General features: G+C 43.9%; 1 protein-coding gene across 1 annotated transcript in view; it reads right to left on the bottom strand.

The window, feature by feature from the left end:
• The window catches only part of DNAH1 (dynein axonemal heavy chain 1), a 181,904-nt gene extending 167,583 nt beyond the window's left edge, over positions 1-14,321 (bottom strand). The window contains 1 exon segment of the mRNA XM_048487348.1: positions 14,195-14,321. The gene's annotated coding sequence lies outside the window, so the exon portion shown is untranslated.
• Positions 14,322-19,520: the final 5,199 nt, after the last annotated feature.

Here is a 19,520-nt window from a genome sequence, read left to right as displayed (position 1 = left end):
CAGCAGCAGCGGCAGCGCTTGTCCCGGCCCCCATGCCTGACTGCTCCGTTGAGGGGGACAACGTTGAGGCGGGCCCTGTGGATGAAGCGCCAGTCGGCAAAGCGGGTGTAATCTCCCCGGGGCAGGAAGTGGTTGCTGGCATCCCACTGCGAGGTGACCTCAAACACCTTGCCTTGGTCTGGTTTGCGTTGCAGGTCCGCAGCGTACTTCTCTGTGGTGGAGTCCTTCAGATGCCGCTCCAGGGATTTCCTCTGGCCTTTTTGGACGATGGTTAGTTCAGGGGGGTTGCCGCGACGGAGGGCCACTGCGGGGCTGTTTGAGTTCTGGTCCCAGGCCCACTGGCAGCCAATCTTCTTGTTGAGACGGCGTGTGGCGTTCCTGGCACGGGTCCATAGCGAAGCAAAGTCTCCCCCGTCCCGGCCAAACTCACCCTCTAGGCAGCCGTTGAGGTAGGTGGCGAGGTCTCCATTGGTGGGGTCTCTTGCTAGTCTCTTCCGGGCGACTGTTTGGAGGGTGCCGTCTGCGATGGCTGCAACAGTTGAGTCCGGGCAGGTCAGCAGGCGGAAGGCGTGGGTGACCACGGAGATGTCACACAGGTCCCCCATCCTTGGTGTTCCGGCACCTCCCTGGCGATGGGGCACGCGAAGGATGTCATTTGTGGCTCTCTTGGGGAGGTTGAGCCACTTCTTTAGCAGGGCGGTGATGGTACGGTCAGCTTTGTTCAGGGGCACCTTTGGCACGGCTGAGCTCCTCAGGACAAAGGAGATCCGGGGCAGCAGGAAGGTGTTTATTAAACAGTATGCAAAACAGAGCAGAACCTTGGGGCACTTTACAGGATAGATCCCATGATGTTACCTGAAGTGTGTGTGTGTGTGTGGGGGGGTCTCTTCCATTTAGAATGGGGAATCAGCAAGAGCAGACTCTTGGCTAAGCAAAAGGTCGAGCAAGCTCAAGACCTTGATTGTCTATACAGGAGTCAGCTCTTGCAAGAAATTCACAGGAGAGTGAATAAGGTTCAATAGTTTTAATTAAGGAATAATGGGGGTATACAAGCACACAATAAAATCAATGCAGCATAACACACACAATCCTAAGATATAAGCAGTTGTGAGGGATATATGTCTGGAATAGATGAGGAAATTGGGGAGTAAGGGTTATAGACACCTGATCTTTGAGTGGGGAATCAGCAAGAGTAATGTCCAAGGAACAGAACCGAGCTCTGGAAGAACAACATGTTGTGGGACAATATCACAGAGAGCTGTCCAGAGATATTGAACACTGGCTACTGGGCAAGGGACCTTCTTGTTTGGAAGACAGTGGTTTCTCTACCCATCTCAACCAACTCTTGGGGTGCCTAGCAAAGCAGTGAAAAAATGGGGAACACATTTTTTGCATTGGCTCAGTGTACCTACAAGGAGAAAGAACTGTGTCTGGACTTGCCTCCCTTCAAACCAGCCTTGCACAATGGCTCTCTCACATTCTCCCTGACAGGATTAAGTAAATACAAAGACCTCACCCTGGAAAGACTTCCCATCTCCAGCCCTGGACCATACATGTTGGTGAAGACAATGGATGTGTTAATGTGCTTGTCTGTCCAGTGTTATACTAACTCAATGCTTCTTCCTCTGACTAATACCTTTAACGACCACCTCATTTGCATTGCCGTTGTTTTACAGCTGTAATTTCCCCTCGGAGGCACTCCTGAGCTTGGAACATCAAGCTGATGCCTCAACACAATAGATCAATGACTGAACCATTAAGGTTGATTTCTGTCTCTTGTCTTTCCTCAGAAAGACAGGACTCTTCTTCGTACTGGGTCACTCTGCAAAAGAAGTAAATGAGGATGAGCTGCTGTGGTTCCTATGTAGATGTACGAAGGGAAGGTGGCTGAGACAGCAGTGGAGGAGACTGGCGCAAGGAAGACAGCTCTTCTAAAAAAAATCTGCTGCCTGAGGCAAATCAGTTGGCCTAGTTGTAGAGCCAGCTCTGATCAGGAACACACTTCCCCAGAGGCATAGCTAGGGAAAATGGAGACCGGTGCAAAAACTGAGTTTTGCACACACACACACCCCTCCATGTTCGTTTGTGGTTTTTGTATTTTTTAGTGTTTTTTTTCAGTTTTTGGCCTACAGGGGGCACAGTTTTTAGGCTAGCAGCACAAAAATTTCAGGGTAACTTTAGGAGACTCTTCTGATGATACCAGGTACAGTTTGGTTCAGGGGGTCCAAAGTTATGGACCCTCAAAGGTGTAGCCCCCATCTCTTATTAGCTCCCATTGGAAACAATGGGGGATGGGGCATCCCTTTGGGAGTCCATAACTTTGGACCCCCTGAACCACACCGAACCAAACCTGGGTGGCATCATCAGGAGAGTCTCCTAAAGATACCCTGAAATTTTGGTGCTGCTAGTCTAAAAACCGCACCCCCTGCAGGCCAAAAACTGAAAACACTAACAAAAAACACAAACCTCATTTTTTGGGGGGGGAGGCACACGCCCAGTGCAACGTGCACCCCCTGGCCCCCTTGTAGATTTGCATCTGCACTTCCCCATCTATCTCACAGTAAATGTCCAAAGCCATTTCCCTTCCAAAGCCAGGTTTGAAAATTGACTAGAATGGATATAATTGATCTCATCACCAACTGTGAGAAAAAGTGTGTGTCTGCTATCAGAAGTCTGAAAAACTTATAGCATGGGGGAGTTCATAAAATAGAATGACCAGTAGGGGAAACATTACAAAATTGTTTCAGGGTTCCTTCAATAGTCGCAAACTTCTGAAAAATTGCAAACTTCCAAATACTTCTAGTTGGAGCTTTTCAATATGTATGAACTCTCTGAAACTGACACAGAAAAAAATCATCATACATAGGATCTGTTTATTTCCCATGCAGCAAATTCATAATGCAGCAGGAAATTGGCTTGTTAGCTGAGGAAAACAGAAAACACCCATCAATGATAATGATATAATAAATAATAAGCAATAAATGCTACAGTATTTTGAAAAAGAATGACTAAATGGCAAGCCATTGCATGGTCCTGGAATGCCTAAGGCTGCAACATTTCTAAAGCTAAGTGGGTATGGAATTGATCAGTCCCTTGAATGAGGCCATCCTTGACAACTTCATGCGAGACTGAGATATAAGTGTTTTTTAAGACAGAATCACTGAATAGAATGCGGATGCCTCTATACTTTCTAGTACACTCATCCTTACTCAGTCACCTCTTCCAACCCCTATTTTTCTTAGGTACTGAAAGCTCATGCCCTGAAGAATGAATTTTCCACAGAGGATTTTGTTTTCTTAGCTATTCTATACTATGGCTATATCTGTTTTAGCAGAACAGCATAACTGATTACTATCAGCTGCAATCCAAGGACACATCATGATTCATAGCAAAACCTTTTTATGCCTGCTGAACTGCAGGAGTAGAACAACAATAATGCAAAATGACCCTGCTATGCCATTCTTGATGCATTTGCTCTGTGTTCTGCTGATGGGGTACGAATGGCAAAGAGTAACTGTGCTAACCACTGACCTTAGCAGACCTGGGCTGAAAATGGCTGTTCTGCCAATGAAATCCAAAAATAAGGGTGACAGTTCCCTCTTTGGGAACGTAACAAAACATTCATGGTATTTAGCGCATATTCATAGACCTGTTTATTTGGACTGGGTTATTCTCATTTCAGCACTAGTCATTTAGCTACTCCATTCATAGCAACATGTGTGTGTTGAGGCATTCCTTCCAACAGAAGAACTCTGTTGATTTCCTCTCTAGTGACCAGCCCTGAGGAAGTGATTCAAACGCCTGTGTGAAAGCAAAGGGCACATCAGAAAATCAGCTTTCTTTGCCTTACAGCACATTTTCTGACTCCAGACTCTTTTTTCTCGCAGATTACTCCTGGGAATGTTTGTGAACCTTCCGTAACATCAAATCACCTCAACCAATGGCTGAATGCAAACAGAAGCTTGTTTCAATGTACCAACATGAGAGCTCTGCCAGCAGTATCCTCCAGGTTCTGTGATATCACAACAAACACAGTTATTTGTGAAAAAAAGTTTGAATCCAGCGGTGCCTTGAAGACCAATGAAGTTTTATTCTTGGAATAAGCTCTTGCACGTGTGCAGACTTCTTCATACACAGTTTTTGTTTTACTCAGGATTTTGTCATTTTTTAAAAGTTCCTTTGATGATGATTTTTCTGTGACCTGTTTTGATGAATCTATGTTTTATGCTATAAATGAACACCTCATTCATGTTTCTACATCCACAGTCAATGCTAAGACAGCATCCATAGCGGTAAGGAGGCTGAATATTGTATATGGATTACTGCAAGTTCTGATTCGAATTGTAGCAACATATGCTTCAGCAGGGCAGGACTGAATTCCACTGACAGCTGTGTGGGGGAAGTGAGCAATGCATCTACCCACTGTGGACCTGAATCTCTACTGCTGTGCACCTGGTACACTCATTGGCACTTCCCTCAAGTTCTGAGCAATCACCAAAATCTATTCACCAATTAAAACAAACTCCTGCTCAGTACCCTGATCAAAAGAGTGCCCATCTGTCAGATGCACAGGAGGATGCTCTCATGCTTATTCTTGACTATTTTGAAATTGGCACAGTCTGTCCAAAATACAGGAAAATAAAGCAGGGTTTGAAAAAGAATTTAGCAAACAACTATTTATTTAACTCTATAGAAATTGACAATGGGCTCACTAGCAACTCCATGTTGTTATCAGACATCACGTCCGAGGTGCTCCCTGAACCTTTATTTTCAATGCCTGACAACATCCCTATTTTGCTCCTTGGGGATTTCAGCAATCACACTGAGAATCCCTCTACCCCTGCTGCTTCTTAATTTGGTCTCACTAAGTATACTGTAGTCACTAACTTCTCTGTTGGGAATACCCTTGTCTGGCCAGCAGTATGGCACACAGCTGTCCTTGCCCACACTCTAACTCTTGCTCCTTCCATGACCCTCCAGTCCAGGGGTCCCCAAACTTTTTAAACAGGGGGCCAGTTCACTGTCCCTCAGACTGTTGGAGGGCCAGACTAAAAAAAACTATGAACAAATTCCTATGCACAAATGATTGTAAAATGTTTGATTTCACCTTTCAGCCTTTCTGTCATGGTCTATTTTTAGAACAGTGACCAAAGTATGTCAAGTACAGGGTGGGCTCCAAATATTGTTGGGGAGGCTGTGGAATACCTTCCCCTGAAAAAAAAGCAGAACTTTCCCAATGAAGCATTCCATCTAACCCAGGATCAGGTATCTTCCTGGGTTCTTTCCTCCCTAGCAGCCAGCGAGCGATTCGCCAGCCTGGCTGATGCCAATGTGAGTGAGGTGGAACAGAAAGCCTGAGAGCAACACATGGAGTAGCTGAGAGGGAAGGGCGGAGCAGGCATTGCCACATGTAAGGTTTCCAACTCTGGGTCAGAAAATTCATGGAGATTTGGGGGTGCCATCATGTAATTGCAATCAACAGCCGCTAGCCGGGTTCCTCCTCCCATCTCCACTGCACATGAATGGAGCCACTTCCACGCCATGCCTGGCGGGTCGGGATAATCGCCTTCAGGGGGCTGCCATTTCCTCGGGCCGTGAAGTTTGGGACTTTCTCCAGTCCATTGATTTAATGGTTTTTCCCAAAAGCTTTATCCCCTCTTCTATGACTGCATATTCTACCTTCTTCTATTCATTCCTTCTTTAACTCTTGACTCATTTACTTGAATCTCCCAATAGACCATTATCCCTGTGACCCCCAACTCTGACACATTCATTCCATTACCATTTAGCATCGTGCAGCTGAACACCTGTGGAGGATAAAAACAATTGGCTGTTTTTGTCCACCAGGAACTTACTGTCCTTCTCAGTATCTCCTTGGCTAAGCAGCATTTTTACTTCTCCCTGATCTACAGGATCACATCAGCTTTAGGAATCTCCAATGCCTCTTCTCTACTTTTGATGACCTAGTGAGGCCTATCCCACCTCTTCTCACTGCCTGAGGAAGGAGGCAAAGTGTTGAATGGAGCATGAGGAAAGGAGGAAGGTACGTCTTAACAGGGCACTGAAGGTAGAAAACAAGCACTAAGGACAGAAACTATCCACTCTGACCTCTTTCCCTGTCTTCATCATCATTTCCCTCATTTTCCAGCTTTCTCTCATTCGACCTTTCCTTTCCCTTTCTGTCTCATTTGATGAGAACTATTCAATTGATCAGTCTACTTACACATCCCTTGAATAATAGTCCCCCTTGATTTATAGTGCCATCTCCATTGCCATCTTCCCTACTCTCAACCACATAGTCAACTTATTCCTCTCCTCTAGTTCTTTTCCTACTATATTCAAACAGTGTTTCTGCCATACTCAAAAAGCCACCCCTAATCCATCCTCCTGTCCAACCACCACCTGATTTCCCTCATACCATTTGCCTCCAAGCTTCATCTCACAGCCTTAACTCTCTCTTTTCCAACTCTTTCTCAATCTCCTACAGTCTGGTTTATACACTGTTCACTATATGGGAACTTCCCTCACTAAAATAGTTGGCAATAGCTTCATTGCCAAATCCACAGTCTTTGACATCATTGCTATCTCTTTTGCTTGATTTTCACTCTGCACATTTCTGCGACTTTGGCCCCAGCTAGTTCTCCATCTTCCACCATCTAGTTCTCTTCCTTTAGCTAGTTCTCCATTACCATCTCCTTCTGTTAGAAACAAAGAACTTGGTCGTGTGCATATTAGAACCAGCTACTGACAGCAAACCCACTTCTTTCCAACAGTAGCCTGATGATACCTGGGGCTTCCAAATTGACTCTGACTGGTTGTGGGCACTGATGCACTTTAAAATATTCCCTGTTGGACTAGGGAAGGATGTTGTTGGGTCCGCTAGGTTGTGTAGTTTACTGAATCATAGATTTTTAGTTCGTCCATTTGTGGTACCCTTCCGGAGGATCTGTATTTGACTGCCAAATTGCTGTCTGGCAGAATTCCATAGATGCAGCAGGGGGTGAGGAGGATTGTTACTAGGGCCATTTCCGCACGGGCAATGAATGGCGACCTGGAGACGGTAAAAACGCCGTCTCCAGGCCGCCATATTCAAGATCGGGCAAGCAGCTGCAACGCAGCCGCGACTGCCCTCATGGGCTACCGCGAGCTCGAAGCTGGCGTTTCCCCAGAGCGCTTCCCAGCACTCTTTTAGCTCCTGCTGCCGGTGAAGCCACTGCCGTTGCCCGCAGTGGCTTCATCGCCAGCCTCCCCACCTCGCAGAGCCTTGCTGACCCCGGCCGGCGTTGCCGCCGGTGCTCTGGGGACACGCCTGCCCCAGCCAGTGGAGCAGGGCGCTAAGCGTGTCCCCAGGCCTCGGCGACGCGCCGGAGGCCCGGGGACATGCCGGATCGGCCGGGCGCCAGCGCTCCATGGCGCCGGCTGCCCAGCTGTTCCCAGGACCGTCCATGCGGACGGTCCCAGCATTGTCGGGTAGGCGTCATAAACGCCGACCCGGCCGTTTCCGCCTTCGTGCGGAAACGGTCTAGGCTATATTGTTAGTGGGTTAAGGGATTTGGGATAGTCTAGTCAGGTTTGTCTTTTGTGTTTTTCAGCTAGTAAATTGTAGCCCTTTGTTAAGGGAAAATCCACCACCACCACCCCAGATGCTAGTATGTGTTTATGGGTAATATGGATTTATTGCCATCTGAAGAAAGTATTTCTTGAACGTTTTAACATTGTTTTGTAGCTTATATAACTTTTGTGACTTAATGTGTATGTTAGCACCCCAAGCCTGACTTTGGCCAAGCCAAATAAACTAAAATAAAACAAAATAAACTTTCTACTCAATTTCTCATGCAGTGGTTCCATAACAGAGAGCTATTACCCTGCTTTTCCTTGTCTGTTAGGATCCTGAATCTGACAAAAGTGTTCTTGTGCTCTTTCTGTGCACACTGTCCCTGGAGGATTTTTATTAAATCCTATGACTTTCAATATCACTTATATATTGTTGATCCCCAGCTCTCTCCCCTGAATTTTCTCCTTTCATCTATTTCCACACTTCCAGTTGCTTACAGGATATTTTTGTTTGGATATATCATTGTTAGATTGAACCCAGGATGCCGTAATCGGAATTTCTCATCTTTCTCTCATGCTTTCCTCTCCCCAGATTCTCTTTGTATGTTGACAATGCCACCATTCACATTTTCTGCCACTTCTTCCAAAAATACAGGCCATTTACACACATGTGGTCTCCTTCGTGTTCAGCATACATTCCCTTCAGGTTAGTTTCCTGTTTATGCACACATTTTCCCCCTTTTGACACTTAACCCCACCTTCAAATCACAGGATGTCTGGGTTTTCCAATTCCTTTCTAAACACAACTTTTTCCCCCTTTGCAAGGAAAGCGAAGGAGATCAGCATGCATAAATATTTCCCTGGGGATTTTTTGTTCCACCCCACATTTTCCCCACAGCAGTTCCTTCTACTTCATTGCCCACCTTCCTCCCATGAGTTCTCCTTTTGTGAAGATCAGGTTTTAGGAGGTTCATGCAGGGGAATTCCTTAATATTGCTATGATAGGTAACTATTGGCAAAATAATGCTAGGAGACTGCTGCTTTCCTCGTGGGTTCTGCAAGGCACTGTTCTCCCTTGTATGCATTGAAGCATCAGCTTGAACATCCCGGGAAAGACAGCTAGGAGCTTTGGGAGGAGCAACAGAAAACAGAGGAAACACATCTTTATCTCTTGTTTTGGGCTGCTAAAGAAGGTGTGAACTTGTTTAGTCATTATTTAGAATGAGCAATAAATTGGATAAGGGTGAATGAATTGAAGGCAAGAATCCAGGCAAGAACGAGGTGTTCTAGGTTAGAGGTTGTGCTGATGAGACGTTAGTTCAGTCAGTGCTGGATGGATTTTACCCTCTGAAACACCAGGTTCACAGTTTGGGTATGCTTAGAATGTTAGAATCATGGATAGGGCCAGCTTGAAGTCGATTTGACTGACTGCTCCCAATTAGGACACGTGCCTAAGGGGGGTGTAACCCCCATGCCCAGAATGGGTTGGCCCAGAATGGGCTGACCCAGTAAGGGGTGGAGACTCAGAGCAGCAAGAGGCTGCAGGAGAGAGCTCTTTGGAGAAGACAAGGGTACCAGACTCGGACCTTGATTTCTATAAGCCCTTAACACCTTGTTAAGGTAATTGCAATATTGTTGGGAACTACTGGGAAGGTAGTTGTTGTTTTTGCTATGTTGTAAATGTTGGAGTTTATTGTTTCAGGGTTTTCTTTTGTGGTTGTAATGGGTGAGAGTTCTCCTGGAGACCTTCATCATGTTGCAACCTGTTCATCAAGCCCTTGGAGTCTTCAGGAGCCAGCCAACTTGCAAAGAAGAATTTGGACTTGGCAATATCAGTAGACTGTAAATAGAAGGACTTGAAATGCAACCTGAACAGGACCTTGAATTGTAACGTTAAATGTTGATATTTAATGTTATTTGTAAAGAGAAGTAAACTGTTTTGTTTAAATTTGGTTCTTTGCAACTCCTTCCAAGTACTGCCCCACAGAACCCACAAGCTGAGGTTACAGGGGCATCTTTTTTTTTTTTTTGATTGGGTATAATTTATCGACATAGCAATACCTGGGGACAGCAGGGTCATTGAAAAAGAACACAATAAAGTCACAAAATACCATGATTTGAAAACCTTTTACAGTGCTGTCTATAAGTGGTGCAGTGAACCAAGTGAAATTGGCAAGGCTTGGTTAGCAGAGAAAGTACACCCGAGCCTCCCAACTGCCAGGCTTCCCTTTGCACAACACTGAAGGGTGAGGAGGGAAAAATGAGAAGATGGTTTCTTTGGAACGCCGGCGGCTGCTGCCTTCCACCAGCCTTCTCCCTCTGATCACGCATCAACTAACTGCAAGGCTTCTTTTTTAATCTCCTGGTCTGTAAACTATCGATAAACCAGATGTCCCTTCTCCACCCCCACCAAAGCTGGAAAGCAACTTCCAGAATGCATGGCAAAAAAGCAGGCTGGCAGGCAAAATGGCGGATTGGGCCAGATGGAGATACTTCAGGGGATCCACAAAGATGAAAACAAAAAAGTTGGGGGGGGGGGAGATAGTGCAAACAGAAAGCCCCCATTGCAAAGCAAAGATTGACCATTAACTGTTTATCAACGATGGAGCATGTAGTGCATGCACAAATGGCCACAGACTTTCCTCTCCACTTCCTTCATGAAATCTCTGGCTGATACTCTAACAATCTCTCACCTGTTTTCTGAAATATCTTCCTATCTGATCTCCTCACCTATATCCAGCCGCAGAAATCATCTAACTTTCACATTATTATAATCATGTGAGACACTTCTTTGACAACCAACCCTTTCTTGTACTGCCAGATCCAGCATAAACTGCTCCTTAACTTCAAATGGTCTTGCTCTCTTTATCTCCCCCCCCCCCCACCCTTATCTTGATTCTAATGTATCTGATGAAGGGAGCTTTGACTTTCGAAAGCTTACACCTTGAAACTGTCAGGTGTTTCTGGATTCATATCTAACTGTTCTACTTTAGACCAACCCAGCTACCCTCTGAAACCATTCCTCCCTGTGACGTTCACTTCTCCAGTTCGGTCACCTTCAGCTATCTGAAGGTCTATTGCCTCCTGAAACATATTTACCTTTTCTCTCCTTGTGCCTCTTGTGCCTGGAATCCCTCCCAGAACACCTGTAGGTTGCCAGGAAGGGCTGCACAGTTCTTACTATTTTCTTTAAGGCCTCAAAAAAGTATTCCCAAAATCTTAAATATCCCTGATCTTATTCAATTTTTCTGCTTGTGTATTATGCTGATCTATGTGTTTTGATACTGTAATATTGTGATGACCTATTGCTCTACAATAAAGTTGCTGTTGATGATGATGATCTTATTTGTGCTCAAAAGAGGAATTTCTTGCTCCAAGAAATAAGCTAAGTAGAAGTTTCCTTTCATATTAAATTAACTACAATCATAACTACAATAAACAATTAAGATTCCATTTCACTGATGCTGACACCACATAATTGCTGATATGCACCTTATCTACAGAACACATAACCAAAAGCACTCTTCATATATACTGCAAGTTCTTTAACATCTCAAAAATACCCTTTCAGGATAATACTAGAGCACTATATTTTACAAAGTCATTTAATAATATTAAGCAAATGGAGATCATGCCATGATAGAATGCTGATACAACATAAACCACAGTGTGCGTAATGATGGCAAAACAACAATTTCAATTTCTTAGTCAAAGCCAGGATTACATATCCACGATGTTGAACACCCACGCATTTTTCTTACCATCTGGCATGAGCTTTTGATCTAGCGTTTCAGCTTTATCTCTTTGATCCAACATTTCAACCAAATGGGTGAAGAAAATCATTGCTTTTTAATTAGGTTCAAAATGACTCAATGGTTTTAACAGACAAAGTGAAAATTACTTTAAGAAAGCCAATTCTAGTAACAATAAAAGGCAAAAAAGGACACCATCAGATTAGTAGACTGATAATCTGGGGGAGAAAAATATTAACTCTCTATCAGATTGCTTGAGCTTCCCTTAATGTCACACTCATTTGAAGAATTAAGCACAACATACAAGATTTTTAAAAGAACTTAAACATTCCCAATCCAAATACTACTACAAATACGGAACAGTAAAGCACATTGCCCTCAGACTTATGCAGTATGTAGAAAGTGATTACCACCTCCCCTTGCAAAAAAAAAATATCTGGCCTCGGATACACATGAAAGGCCATATGAAAATGACATTGAGGTTAATGTATTGTTGAAAGCCTTCATGGCAAGAATCAACTGGCTGTTGTGGGTTTTCAGGGTGGGTAGCTAAGGTCTGATGGTTTTAGCTTCTAGCATTTCACCCACATCTGTGGCTGGCATCTTCAGATGCATGCATGGAGTGATCTGTGTAATCAGTCTTGTTGTCCTCTCAGGTGGAAAGAGGTGAGGTGCATTGGCAAGTGTCCAGGTGAAGTTTATTTGCAATTGCATTTCTATGTGTTCTGGTGGGAGAGGAGCATTTGCAACTGTTCAGGTGCACTTGCATTTGTATGTGTCCTGGTGGATTTAATGTGTATGACTCATGTAAGAAGCTGGAGTCAAGTGAGGCCATGGAGGGGAGAGAGGGGGGAAGAAAGCAGTTTGTAGTATTGTTGAATAGTGTTTGAACTCCACAAAATCCCCAAGGATTTCATCCCAGCCAGACCCATTGTAAGTGCCACTAGATCCCCTACATATGAATGAGCAAAACTCTTGGCTACCTGTTTACAAACCCATATCGGAGAAACACCATCCTATATTAAAGGCTTAGTTCATTTCATCAACAAAAACGAGCACCCTCAAACTAAATCCCAACAAGAGACTGATCAGCTCCTACTCTTTGCGCACTGTTATGTAACCAATCTTTAATCCATAAGAGAATCTGTCTTCTTATCCCATGACTCCTGAAGTTTAATCAATCTTTGGTGAGGGGCCTTGTCAAAGTCTTTTGAAACCAAGTATATAATGTCTACTGGGTCACTGTGGTCTACATGCTTGTTCACTTTATCAAAGAACGCCAAAAAGTTAATAAGGCACAACTTCCCTTTGCAGAAACCATGCTTAGTTTCCCTCAGCAGGCTTGGTTCCTCTATGTGCCTAACACTTCTATATTTGACTACAGTTTCTACTAATTTGCCTGGGACAAACATTAGGCTGAATAGCCTGTAATTTCCTGATTCCCCTCTGGATCTCTTCTGGTGCAGCAGCTTTATTTAGTGATAAGCATTTCACACACACAATCCAATCCTTGGGAGGGTAGTTGCACCATGGCACAGACATTGTGCAGCCATATTGCCTCCTTCATGAAAGTGACCTGTGTCACACAATTGGCTGTGCCACAGATTTTGCCAGCATAAGTCTGTGCCGGCAAATGGAGGTGTTTCTAGGCTTAAAAGGACTCAGGAAGCTGACTAAAGCCAGCCCACCCTGGAAATACTCCCTTTGGTGCCAGCACACACTCCTGAACTGGAAGAGTGCTGCCTCCAAGGCTGTGCTGGTGCCCCAGCATTATGCTGTCGCACAGTTCCCCATCACTCTGCACCAGTGCAAATGCCCCTTATGCTGGCACAAGTGGCATTTATGCCTGTACTAGAGTCACATCATCTCCTGAAGTCTCTACTGGAAAACGTTTTAATGGCCAATGATAACTCTCATCTTTGACCAAGTCAGGTTGGCTAAATCAGTATCACTGATTCAGGAATTCCCCCTTTAATTAAAGGCTAGGGAAAAAAAATGTATGAGCCCCACATGAGAACTATCCTGAGGGCCACTTCACACATGGCAACTTGATTCAATCTAAATCATTTCCACATAGGAAAATACCTGAAATCCACACCACCACCAACAAAAAAAAAATCATTGTGCCATGTTATGTTTTATCCATACTTGGGCACAGCAGTTGGCTGCAGATTTCCAAAGAGTGCTGTCAGATATGTACAGTATGGGGAGGGTTCCCAGTCCCCAGCATACAGGGGTCTGCAACCTGCAGCTCTCCAGATGTTCATGGACCTCAATTCCCATCAGCCCCTGCCAGCATGGCCAATTGGTCCCCCACTATCCGTCCCCAATTGGCCATGATCTCCCACCATCCGTCCCCAATTGGCCATGCTGGCAGGGGCTGATGGGAATTGTAGTCCATTAACATCTGGAGAGCTGCAGGTTGCAGGCCCCTGCATGGCCAATTGGCCATGGTGGCAGGGGCTGATGGGAATTGTAGTCCATGAACATCTGGAGAGCTACATGTTGTAGACCCCTGTTATAGAAGGCGATATGACCCTGGAGGGCCACTGCCAGTCTGACCTCGACAGAGCAACTGCATAATTCAGTAGAGGGTAGCCCCATGTTTTCAATGACACCTGGATTTCAGGAAGGAATATTATACCATGTGAAGAGTCCTTCAATGGGTCAGGACTGCTTACAGAGGACAGGTCGGTTTTTTGGGGGGTTTCATCAGAACAGCGCCCTTCCGTTTCCAGTGGTTTCAGGCTTGAGGATTGCTGGGCAAGTCTCTGTCCCCTCCTCACTCGCCCCCCGGTCAAATAACATGGCAGAACTGCTCAGGCTTTCTCAGACAGGACATATCCGTCCCCCACCACCACGCCACTCCTCAGGAGGGCCAACCTCACCTCCCGAGGCTAGTCTGGCAGGTAGGATCTCAAGGAAGAAGCAGCAGCAGCAGCCACCGCCGCCGCCGCCCGTCTCGGTTTTCTCGCGCTGAGCGGCTGCTCTGTCTCCAAGCCTCAGACGCCGGAGTCGGTTGCTAGGCGATTAAACCATTCCAGGCAAGGGGGTGGTTAGAGTGAGAGTAACTGATTTTTCCCTAAAAGCAAACGTTCTTCGAAGGGAGGGTCTTCTTGGCAACTTCCCAAATTTTCTCCTGTTTCTGCATGCCTTTTGCACATGGATTGTTTGTGTGTGAGAGTATGAAATGCTTATCACTTTTGCACGGTTTGTCTCGGTGTTTCTCATTGTTCCCCCTTCCGGGAGAAGTTGGTTGCGTCTAAGTAAAGCGCGAGGAGGCTGTGGCAGAGTACGAGGGGAAGGAAGGCCCCGCTTCGGGGAGATTTTTCTTTCTCTGCCCCTCAAGTGAGGCGGTTCAGCCACATTAAGAGGTTAAATGTTTACAGTGCTGTAAGCCCCGAAAACGATCAAGAGGTTTCTCAGACTGGCCCCTTCCACACATGCAGAATAATGCACTTTCAAACCACTTTCGATGCACTTTGCAGCTGTAATAGCAAAATCTATTTGCAAACAATTGTGAAAGTGGATTGAAAGTGCATTATTCTGCATGTGTGGAAGGGGCAGAAACAAAGGCTGTGCAATGTCTTATATTAGGATCAAGCATCCAGAATCACGCGACCATGAACGAGGAAGCTTTGGAGTTCTCCAGAACCGTTCCGCAGCCTGGCAGACTTGAAAGCTTAGACGTTATTCGCATTATTTTGCTTAGTTCTAATAAAAGGCTTTTGGTTTTGCATTTTGCTTTGTTTTAATTCTCTGTATTTGAAATTGCATAGTTTCAGTGAGCAAAAGACATGAAATGAGAGATAGGGCAGAGTTCATTGTCCAGGACCCCAGCGTGGAGATGTCGAGACAATACTGATTCGAAACCTTTTTGCTTGAACTTGATGGGTAAACTTGCACAGCAGATTTCCTAGGTTACTGCAGAATTGGCTGTCATCATTAATTTGAAGTGTATGAGAAGTCTGTATTGGTTTGGGGGTATTTTTGTTTGTTTTATCAGTACTGAGCAGTGGGTTTCAGGAGCACTTCCTAACTTGCATGGGCTTGTGATGATCTTGGGCGCCATAGAATTCATGTGCTGCAATCCTGGCAGTGGGGTCAACAGTAGCATCCATTCACTAGGTTATTCATTAAACTTTTGGTAGCAATGGCGCAGAAAACACATACTGACTTCAGTCCTGAGAGCATTGTTCCTGGTTCATACATTACTTCATTAAATTCACCTGCTTGAAGTATGCCTCCAGAAATTCAGTGTGAAAAAGCTTCCTTTATATTGCACATTTCAATGTTCCTATAATGTATGAAAACAGCAGTGTCTGCATACATTGCAGAGTGAAGATCACTTGGGCTGGTTTGCAAATGTGACAACATGAGGGTTACCAGGTGTTTGCAAATGACAAGCCTTCAAGAAAAAAAAATCAAACCATTTTGTCTTGCACCCTTTAAAGACTGATATTATGATGGCATTTTAAGAAACTTCCTACTGCTGCAGTATAAAGTAAGTTGAAAAACAACATTTATTTTGTTTTAGTTCAGCTTAGTTTCTTTTTAAAAAATTCCTACCCCCAAACAGAAAAGAAACAGAAAATATAACATTGATGGTGACAAGTCTACACATAAAAGGTTTCCAGGTATCTAAAAATATTTCTATGTGCAAGTGTCATTTATATGCCATATATTCAAATATTGATAGTAGTATAAATTACTCAATCCATTGGACTATGCTATGGGAGGTAGACATTTTTGTCTCCAGTGCTGTAATATATTTTAGTTTTTACCAGAGTCCTTTTTTACCAGCTAATCTCCAGGTGACAGGCCACTGGTTTAAAAATACATAAGCATCATCAAGGATTCTCTGAAGATGCCAGCCACAGATGCAGGTGAAACATCAGGAGAAAATGCTACTGGAACATGGCCATACAACCCGGAAAATCCACAACACCCTAATAAAAGATTATCTGCATAAAAATAAATTTCAATTACAAAGAGTTATGTACAAAGCCATGCATGTTGTTAGGTTGTCTGATAGCACAAGCCAGAGGTTCTAAAAGAGAACAAAAATAAGAAAAAGAGGGCAACCTTGTTTAATACCCATCTCAAGAGGGATATTTGCGTTATTCATGTATAGGCCACCTTTCTTACTGGGGACTGAAGTGGGATTACACAGAGTAAGTCAATACAATCAGTTGGATAATCTGATACTATTATGATTTTACCTTGACATCACAATTTTTGGAAATGATAATCTTTCAAATCCCAAGGTTTATAGTAAAGCAATGGAAGTTGGAAGGTTTGTGTTTGAGACACATTCTGGTTAAGAAGGTGTTGCATTGATGTGCAATTATTCAAGCAAGGGACCAGCAACCTTACCACAAGAGGGCAGTGGAGATCACCCAATAAACCACAGGTAATGGCTACTTTCTGTTTGGGTGAAGATTAGTAACTAAATACCATGATCAACAATCACAGTGAACTGCTTAGCATAACAAAAGTTATAAGAAAGAAAATGTCAAGTTTTACTACACTGAAAATGGAGATGCAGCCTCTTGGACTTGAAAGTAAGAACTTGCAAGCTTTCATGAAAGAAAACATCCTTCCAATAACTGCTGCTGAATACCTTTGATTGCTTTCCCAGCACCAGGACCTGACTGAGTATATAAGACACTCATGTGAGCATCACATCAGAGTCATCCTACTTGTGTCCTAACAAAAGCACTCATGAGAATGTATATACTTTTACTACTTCCACTTTTAACTTCCACAGCTGTCTTGGATGTATTCCCTTCCTGAAAGAGAGTGAAGAATAGTTAGATGAGCCCTGGCTGAGTATATTCCTAAAGGAAAATCCAGGTGATTTATCTTAAGGCCCTTCAAAGCCTGAATTCACAGCAAGCCTCCTCTGTTTTCTAGGTGGTTCATCTCATCTAATTTTACTGTGTGTTTCAAGGCTTGAGACAAAATGCTTGAGTGATTCAGAAGATTAAAGCACCAAAGTTTAACTAGCTGGGCCTTCAAAAAGCTACTAGGCCATAACAGATCAGACAGCTGTGTGATGGACAGGTAAAGAATGTTTCTGTACCTATGATGATTTGGTCTTCTTGCTCAATAGCGTTTACAAAGAACCAAACTTTAATGTCCTGAAAGAGAAGCTCCGCAAGTGGACACTGCAGAGAGATCCAGAATATTCCCCAGTACCTTGTTTCCACTTATTGCATCACCAAAAGGGACTGGTTTTTTTCCTCTATGGTGATAATGTTACCACCAGGAAAATATGAAAAATATTTTCCTAAGCCTATCACCAAACTACACTGGCTAAGGACCAGAGCAAAGAGATTAGTGTTATCCAGAAGTGTGTGTTATCCAGTGTTATCCAGAAAGGATGTGTACATATGAGTATGCTAATGTTTCACATGGTTTTCTTCTTGCTTTTATCCCTTTTAAGATTTAATGTTAGCCCCTCAGTGTAAGATTTATTGTTTGCCCAATGTTTAGGCTTATGTCTTAGCTTGGTGTTCCAGTTGATTTAAGGTTTATTAATGTTAGTTTAGGATATTTTGTTTGTGCTCTTTTATTGTAAGTTCTTTAGGATTGCATCTAATGATTAAATTAGATATGTTATTTTAGATATTTGTATCTATTAGTAAAAGCAATAGCTTGTAACGGCTGATATTAAGACCCAAGGAAGTTAGTCTTGGAACTCAGGCCCCTTCCGCACACGCAGAATAATGCATTTTCAAATCACTTTCACAACTGTTTGCAAGTGGATTTTGCTATTCTGCACAGCTTCAAAGAGCATTGAAAGCAGTTTGAAAGTGCATTATTCTGCATGTGCGGAAGGAGCATCAGTTTGGGCCAACACCCGGCAGATCTCTTTAGCGAAAACAAAGACCCTTTGGAATTACAAATTGAATCTGATGATGGCACCCCAGATATCCTGGCCGTTGAAGAACGCATCAAGATCACCATTGGACCATTTGAACTTTCTTGTGTTGCGGGACTGAGGCGCGGGAGCCCGAGGACATCATTCAAGGAAGCAGCCCATCTGATAACCAGATAACCAGCCTCACCCAGTTTTATGAATGGACACTCTTTGCTCCCTGCTCCGGAACTTCCTTCGTGAAAAGATCTCGCCAGGAAAGACTCTCTGACAGCTTAGCAGATCCTGCATGGTCCGTCATCTGGCACAAAGCTGTAATTGTACCGCTTTCTTTTTTATGCTGTTGATGTTTCTCTTTGAACTACTTGTTGCAAGGTAAGGGACCTGCCCCCTTACCTGCCCCTTGTCCTCTTTTGATCTGTATGTATAAAAGTTGCTATGCTTGACTACGAGGGCGCGATTCCCCTGCCTGAGCTGTAGCAGCCACTTCCGAATAAAATACTTTGCTTTTGAAGAACACCAGTTTCCTGTGCCTCATTACGTTGCCTGAGCTGAAATCACTTAATGTTACCCGAGCAGCAGCAGTAACAATAACTTATTATCCAAGTGGGAGCAAACATGGTACAATGGGCAGAATGTCACACTGGGACTGGAGAAGTCTGGGTTCAGACTTCTGCCATTGAGCTCACTGAGTGAATAACCTTGGTCCAGACATTCTTTCTCAGCCTGCCTACCTCAGAGGGTTGTTGTGAGGTTATCACAAAGAGATAGCTGTATGTGCTGCACACAGCTTCTTGGAGGAAGGGCAGGATGAAATTGTGATGTACAGATATTAGGCTATTGTCTTCAAACTAGTTGTTCTGAAACAGATTGTGCCTCATCTGTAGATTACAGACTTGATTTATAGAATGAGTGAGATCTGAGGCCCACAATCACTCCTTCCATGATGCTAAGATGTAGCATCATCACTGCTGATGTGGAATCATGAAAAGGCTGATAGTTTATGTCTACTATCTGCAAAGATATGGATGATTGCACTGTTGAGCGGCAAGCCTTCCATTTTTGTCTATACACCTACATCCTCACTCTGGTGTTAATCTGAAGTAGATCACATGGTACTGCAACAACCTTAAAATATCTGACAAATCACTTAATCATATTTCAAAAGGTGGTATTACAAAAATAGCCTAGTATAAAGGGGGAGAAAAAATTGTTTATAGAGAAATTTGTTCCATGTAGCAAAAAGAAACCAATCATATTTCTCTAATCAAAATCATGACACTAGGCTTTTATGGTAGTCAGTGAAGAGTGGAATGCAAGTGCTTCCAAGA

The sequence above is a fragment of the Sphaerodactylus townsendi genome, linkage group LG03 (assembly GCF_021028975.2).
Source record: "Sphaerodactylus townsendi isolate TG3544 linkage group LG03, MPM_Stown_v2.3, whole genome shotgun sequence".
Lineage (NCBI taxonomy): Eukaryota > Metazoa > Chordata > Lepidosauria > Squamata > Sphaerodactylidae > Sphaerodactylus > Sphaerodactylus townsendi.
The sequence above is the reverse complement of the archived record's forward strand: the minus strand, read 5'-3'. Positions and strand labels throughout refer to the sequence as shown.